Below are 6016 nucleotides of genomic sequence, written 5' to 3'. Positions count from 1 at the left end.
CACACACACACACACACACACACACACACACACACACACACACACACACACACACACACACACAGACGCTTTTTTGGTAGACAGCTGTTGTTTTTTCACCTAAGAGCAAACCTCGTCACAGAAGAGGGAAGTTAAGATGGCCCTGCTTTGTCTCTGGTCTACAAGCTCTGAAATGATGATGATATATGTGTGTAAATATATAGATAGAGAGAGATGGATGAAGGCCGCAGTGACTCTTTTGAGTCACGATGTGGGCGGGATGTCTTGGGTGTGTTAAGAAACGGCACAAACAAATTCTACACGGGTGCCTCGTGTTATCATACAACCCTGTTTGGGGTCACCATTAAGAGGTGGGGGGGGGGGGGGGGGGGGGGCTGTCGATAGGACATATAGGTAAATAATCCATTGGGTGTGTCCCCTGGGTGAAGGAAAGCCTCGGCACAGAACATTAATTAGGCCCTTGGACCGTGTTAGGAATGTGATGGGGTTACTGCTCGGGAACAAACGCACATATGGGCCGTAAATACCTTCACAAACATGCACACGTTCACGTTTTAAATAAAAAAAACAGCCATATAGCATCAGGACATAATCACGGATATCAAAGGAAGAGCATCTTGAGTTATTTATCCAACACCTATTTGGAATCCTTTCATTGAGGAATATATTAATCAAAAGATTAGATATGAACAGATGGAAACATCTGTTTGGGGAAATGGATTTCTCGTGGAGGCAAAGAAAATCTCTCATATTCTGGATTTTTTCCTCCAGTAGACGTTAGGCCTTGAGTAAGAATAGTGCCGTTGTCAGTATTAGCAATGAGGCTTGTAAGCCCTCCAAGTAGTTTGTAGTAACAGCTGGGTCTGACATGGAGAGCATGTACAAGGGCAGCCAGGCTGAAGAGAAGGAGGGGCGGTAGAAAAATAATTAAAAAACATATAGAGTTATATATTAAGAATCTTCTCCCTAACGATGACACGAGGTTAAATGGAAATCGACCGTAAAGCAAGGCAGAAGAAATGTGTTTTAAAGCATTACCTCTTGAACTGTAATGCCCTCATGCCTATATATATGATTTTTTTTACAAGTGAATTAGGGTGGTACCACTTTCTCATTGCAGCCAAGGGCAATAGCTGTTTAATATGTTATTCCTGATACTAGAGCAAAGCAATTTTACATTCAGCTGCTCCAGAAATAATTAGCGCAGCCTGGAATATGTGAACATTATGGCGCTTTTAATCCACTATTTTGTTTGTTTCACTATTAACACGGATAGTGACCTCTAAAAGCTCAATTTTTACGCTCAAATGATCTTTCATTATCCACAGTAACTATGGGTAATCTACCACATGGAGACCTTTAAGCTCAGAGCGTCATTATACAGGAAGGCCCGAGCATAGAACCACAACACGTCATCTATAATCTCCAAAATACATCCACAGTACAATGGACGGTTAAAGGCAGGGTGGGGAGGGATGCTGTCACACGTTGCCCTCGACGATTACTTCCAGCCATTCCCAGTTTATATGTGTAATTAACAACAGATGCACATGGAAAATTAGCATATGTTTGGCACATTGGTGCTAATCGGTCATACATTTGTGCATATTAATGAAATATCTATGTGCACATTTTTTCAGTTACAAGAAGACATCATGTTCAGTAACATGTATATGATCCTCTTTGGTGTTTAATAAGGTTTTTTAGAGAACAAATAAAGAGGTCAATCCTGCCTCGTGTTATCGATACATATAGCTTTGATTCCAACCCTCCAATGGAACAGAGTGTCTGGAAGCAGCACAGGTTCATCCACAATCTACCTGCCTCCCTCTCTCACGTGTTGTACACCTTTCACCCTCATTGCCATCCCGCTCTGCTCATAGCAAGCCAGTCATGCGAGCCAAACCACATCACGGGGTTATATCACACACAATGATAAACATACAGTATAGGCAGCAGCGCGCGTAACGCACACAGAGCTTGGGCGGCGAGGCAAGCTGCTCACCTCGCTCTCACACTGAGCCCCTCGCAGCCTGTAATAGTAGAGGCTTAGGTTTGGGTGGGGGAAGGGCAGAGGTGCACAGGTTTTCTGATCAGACAAGAAAACTAGGCCAAGACCAACAATCCTTCTCCCCGAGCAGCTCCGACGCCTTTCCCAAAACGCTACAACTTTGTTGAAAGGGGGCCTGTGACAATCACTCGCCGGGTTTGTCATTAATGGGGGGCGAACGAGCCACGGAGTCATTTTTTGAGCCACAACACGTGTATTTAGAGGCATAACAGCTTCTCATAGCCGGACTATGATTCATGCTTCCTTGCCCCTTTGGAAGCCGTCCTCCAATAAGAGTTAGAGGCTGGGGGTAGGAGCGGAGAGATTGATAGTGTTGGCTGAGTGCCCATGCTCTGAGTCTATCTGTGCTGAAGGGGAGGAGACAGGGGGGAATCTATCTGTTGTGCTCTCTGTGCTCGTGATAAACTGACTCCCGTCAAGCTTCTCCCCCCTATTACAGAAAACACACCCAAACTCTTCCAACATGTTAAACAACAATAAAACAAAATGGTGTGGATTGAGTGATTTAAGCAGGCCAACAGTCCACAAGGTTATGCCCCCCCCCCCCCCTTCTAGGAGATAGTTTGGAAAACATAGGCTTTGTTTTTGGAACGAGCGAAGGACGGCGGTTATCTTTCTTGAATTCAAACAAACAGGCTGAACTCAAAAAAGGGACACGATGAACCCACGTTTCACTCCATCGTAACGGGACGACCGCCAGCAGGAAAACCAATGTCTCTCTCCCTCGTCCTGAAACGGTAATTCCCACAGAGCTCCAACAGTGAGGAAGAAAATGAGTTTGAGGGATTGTCCATGACATTAATCCTGCTGAACACTAACAGTGGTGGAAAGGACCGGTGCAGACAGACACACATCCACTATCCATCCACTCAAGGGACATTTCAGTCAGGATGACACCCTCCTCTCTCTTTTCTCTGGTGGTTTTATGGGACCACCCCCCCGCCCCCTCCCTGCCATCTTGGATTCCCATTACTGTGCGGTTGTATGGGTGCCCCTGTTCTGCCACCCACGCTCCAGGTACAGCGAACACAACACCAGCTTCCTGTTTACAGAGCCGGGGCGATGGAGAGCCCACCGACGCCAGACTGTACCAGCGAGGGGAAAGAGCAGATAGGAGGCTGGAGGTTTCTGTTGTCATGTTGAGAGATGAAGAACGGGAGAGAATGTGAAAGATATAGGAGAGAGAGAGAGGGAGAGAGAGACAGAGAGAGAGACAGACAGAGAGAGAGAGAGGGAGGCAGACAGTGAAAGTGCAAAGTGGAGAGGAGCATTCCTACCTGAGCCAAAAAAAATATCTACACCCAATCAGAAAATAATACAGTACTCATATATATTGAGGGGGGGACATGTGCGAAAAGTCACATGATAACAATCCGATCAGGAGCCGAATTGACTCTAAATCAATTGAAGAAGGCATGTCAGGGCTGCCAGGACAGGAGGGGGAAGAGAGGGAGTGAAAGGGAGATAGATGTGAGCCCGTGTGGGGGAGGGAAGCAGAGAGATTGTTGGTGTCGTGGGAGCACTGCAACAACAATAACAGCAGTGTGTGTCTGTGTGTGTGTGAGTGTGTGTGTGTGAGTGACAGAGTGAATGAGATAGAGTGGATGTGGGGATGTGTTATGGCTCACAAAAGTGATGAAATGACATCTCCTTTACTTCAGCGCACAGCTGCGATTGCAGCAAAGAACACACTGTTGAGATATCTGACCTTCTATTTTCTTTGGTCGCCGCTGGTCAGAGACGTCTGCCCGCCTGTCATGTTCACCTCTAATTAGCCATATCCACACAATGACTACACTGTGTCCATTACAGACAGACTCCCAGCCTATTGATACTCATGTAATTCATATAATCTGCCGTGGAGAACGTGATTTCTTATTTTCATGGGCGTGTTTTGAGAGAAAGAAACCAAATAAATCTCATAAATTGATTTAATTGTGTTTTGAAGGCTGGTCATTTGATATTTATATATCACATAATACTCTCAGCCATATATATGCATCGTCTGGACTATTGATTTGGATTATAGCTCCCAGGTAAAAACCAATCCGATATGAAAACTTATGGATATGACAAATTTCGGGGTTGAAGCTTCTCTTTTTCGTTGTTTTCTCTTTTTCTTTCATCTCTTTTTTCTCCTCCCCTCCCCCCTTTCTTTGCAGATTAGAATTCATTAGCAATCAAAGAGCCTCCAGAGAGCTCCAGCTCTTAATTACCTACTCATTTGCATTTTTGCATATTAATGACTGCAGGGTTTTGGTAGGGTTTTTTGCCGCAGTGGTTTAAAGGCACCTCAGTCCTCTGTTCTCCGGGGAGGAGGGGAGATGGCCAGAGGCAAGGCTCCAAGCCTGTCCACCCCCCCCACCCCCCCATCCTTCCTGATGGGAGCTGGACAGAGCCAGAAGAGGGGAGGTGTTGGCCGGGGGCGTGTGGGACCGGTGGTGGACGGGGGGGTTCTAGGGGTGCACAGGTTAAAGGTCAATGTCCCTTATCAACATAAGAAAGAACACATGTCTTCAGCGCTGCCTAATTATTGTCATATTGAGCAGTTTAAACACCTGATCTGAACCAAATATACCCCCAGAGAAACTGGAAATCTATACTGCAGAGATTGCTCACGTGGGTTTTTATTGAGGACGGCAGCTAGTTTGGATGAAACTCATGTCCCACAGTGTGCAGAGGCAGGGGCATTTTATATCCCTGGAGAAAGGTGTGTACCGGTGAAAATGAGGCTAGCGTGTGTGTGTGTGTGTGTGTGTGTGTGTGTGAGAGAGAGGCTGTTTTCCTTTGCGTTACCGCCCGTCTCCAAGTGTTCATTGTGAGGACAGTAAGGAGGCTCGTTTACTGGGAGCCTTAATGACGATGCTATGCATGCACATGTGCACAGGCAAGTGAGATTATAAAGCCACACCTTTGCGCATAAGCATATAGACAAACATGTAAACAGAAACAGTTGCAGGCTCACGCACACACACACATGCACACACACGAGCGGGAGAATAATACCACTAGAGACGCCAGACAACAGCTCCCAGGCATCTCGCAGCCCCTGAAGTGCTGCTGTTCCTCTTATCCAATATGTTTTGACTGCAACAACGATGTCTGAACATGGAAAATAACACCATATCCCACTGCGTTTTTACATACTTTACAAACATAACAATTAATGACTTGGAGCCCCGAGACATCTGGCCAACAGGTTCAACATGACGGAATAAAACATCTCATCCTGTAATCACTCGCTGTGGATTATATTAGATGAACAGGGGTTTGGTTTCAAGAGAAAATGCAAACCATGCAATCTTTTGAATACGTATATGGAAATGTGAGTTTGCCACATTAATGAGGAAACATATTTAAAAGCAGTGATATTACATACAACATGCAAGACACATACGCTCCTCATGGTTCATCCCTGAAAACACACTGCTTACAGAGTGGGTTTAAGTCGACTTAAGTGGAGCATTATAAAGAGTGTGTGTGTGTGTGTGTGTGTGTGTGTGCATGTGTGTGTGTGTGTGCATCCAGGGCCTGAGGACTGCAGCAATGTGTGGGCTGTCAGGGTGGGGTTAATGAGCTGTTCTGTGACCTCTGTCACCCCACAGGATCGCCTCAGGGAGACAGACCGAGACAAACAGGAAGACAGGGTGACAACGAGCCCATGGTTGCAGTCTGCCGCTGGACTTCTGGGACCAATCAGATTTGAGCACTATAGGTGGCCTAACCCCGATACAGATACAATCGAGACCTTTGCCTCTGTAAGAGGACGACTACAGGGCTCTTTGTGCATGTGACACGGCGCTGGACGTTCTATCTGTGTCGTACAGGCTGTACGGCCTCCATGTTTATGCATCGGAGGAAATTTGGACACGAACTTGATCAGTGCCGTCATGTTCAGGAAATAGGGAAGAATGTAAAAGAGAGAGATAGAGACAGACACACTGT

Source organism: Eutrigla gurnardus (genome assembly GCF_963514095.1).
Source record: "Eutrigla gurnardus genome assembly, chromosome: 6".
Classification (NCBI taxonomy): domain Eukaryota; kingdom Metazoa; phylum Chordata; class Actinopteri; order Perciformes; family Triglidae; genus Eutrigla; species Eutrigla gurnardus.
Note: the sequence above shows the minus strand (reverse complement) of the source record.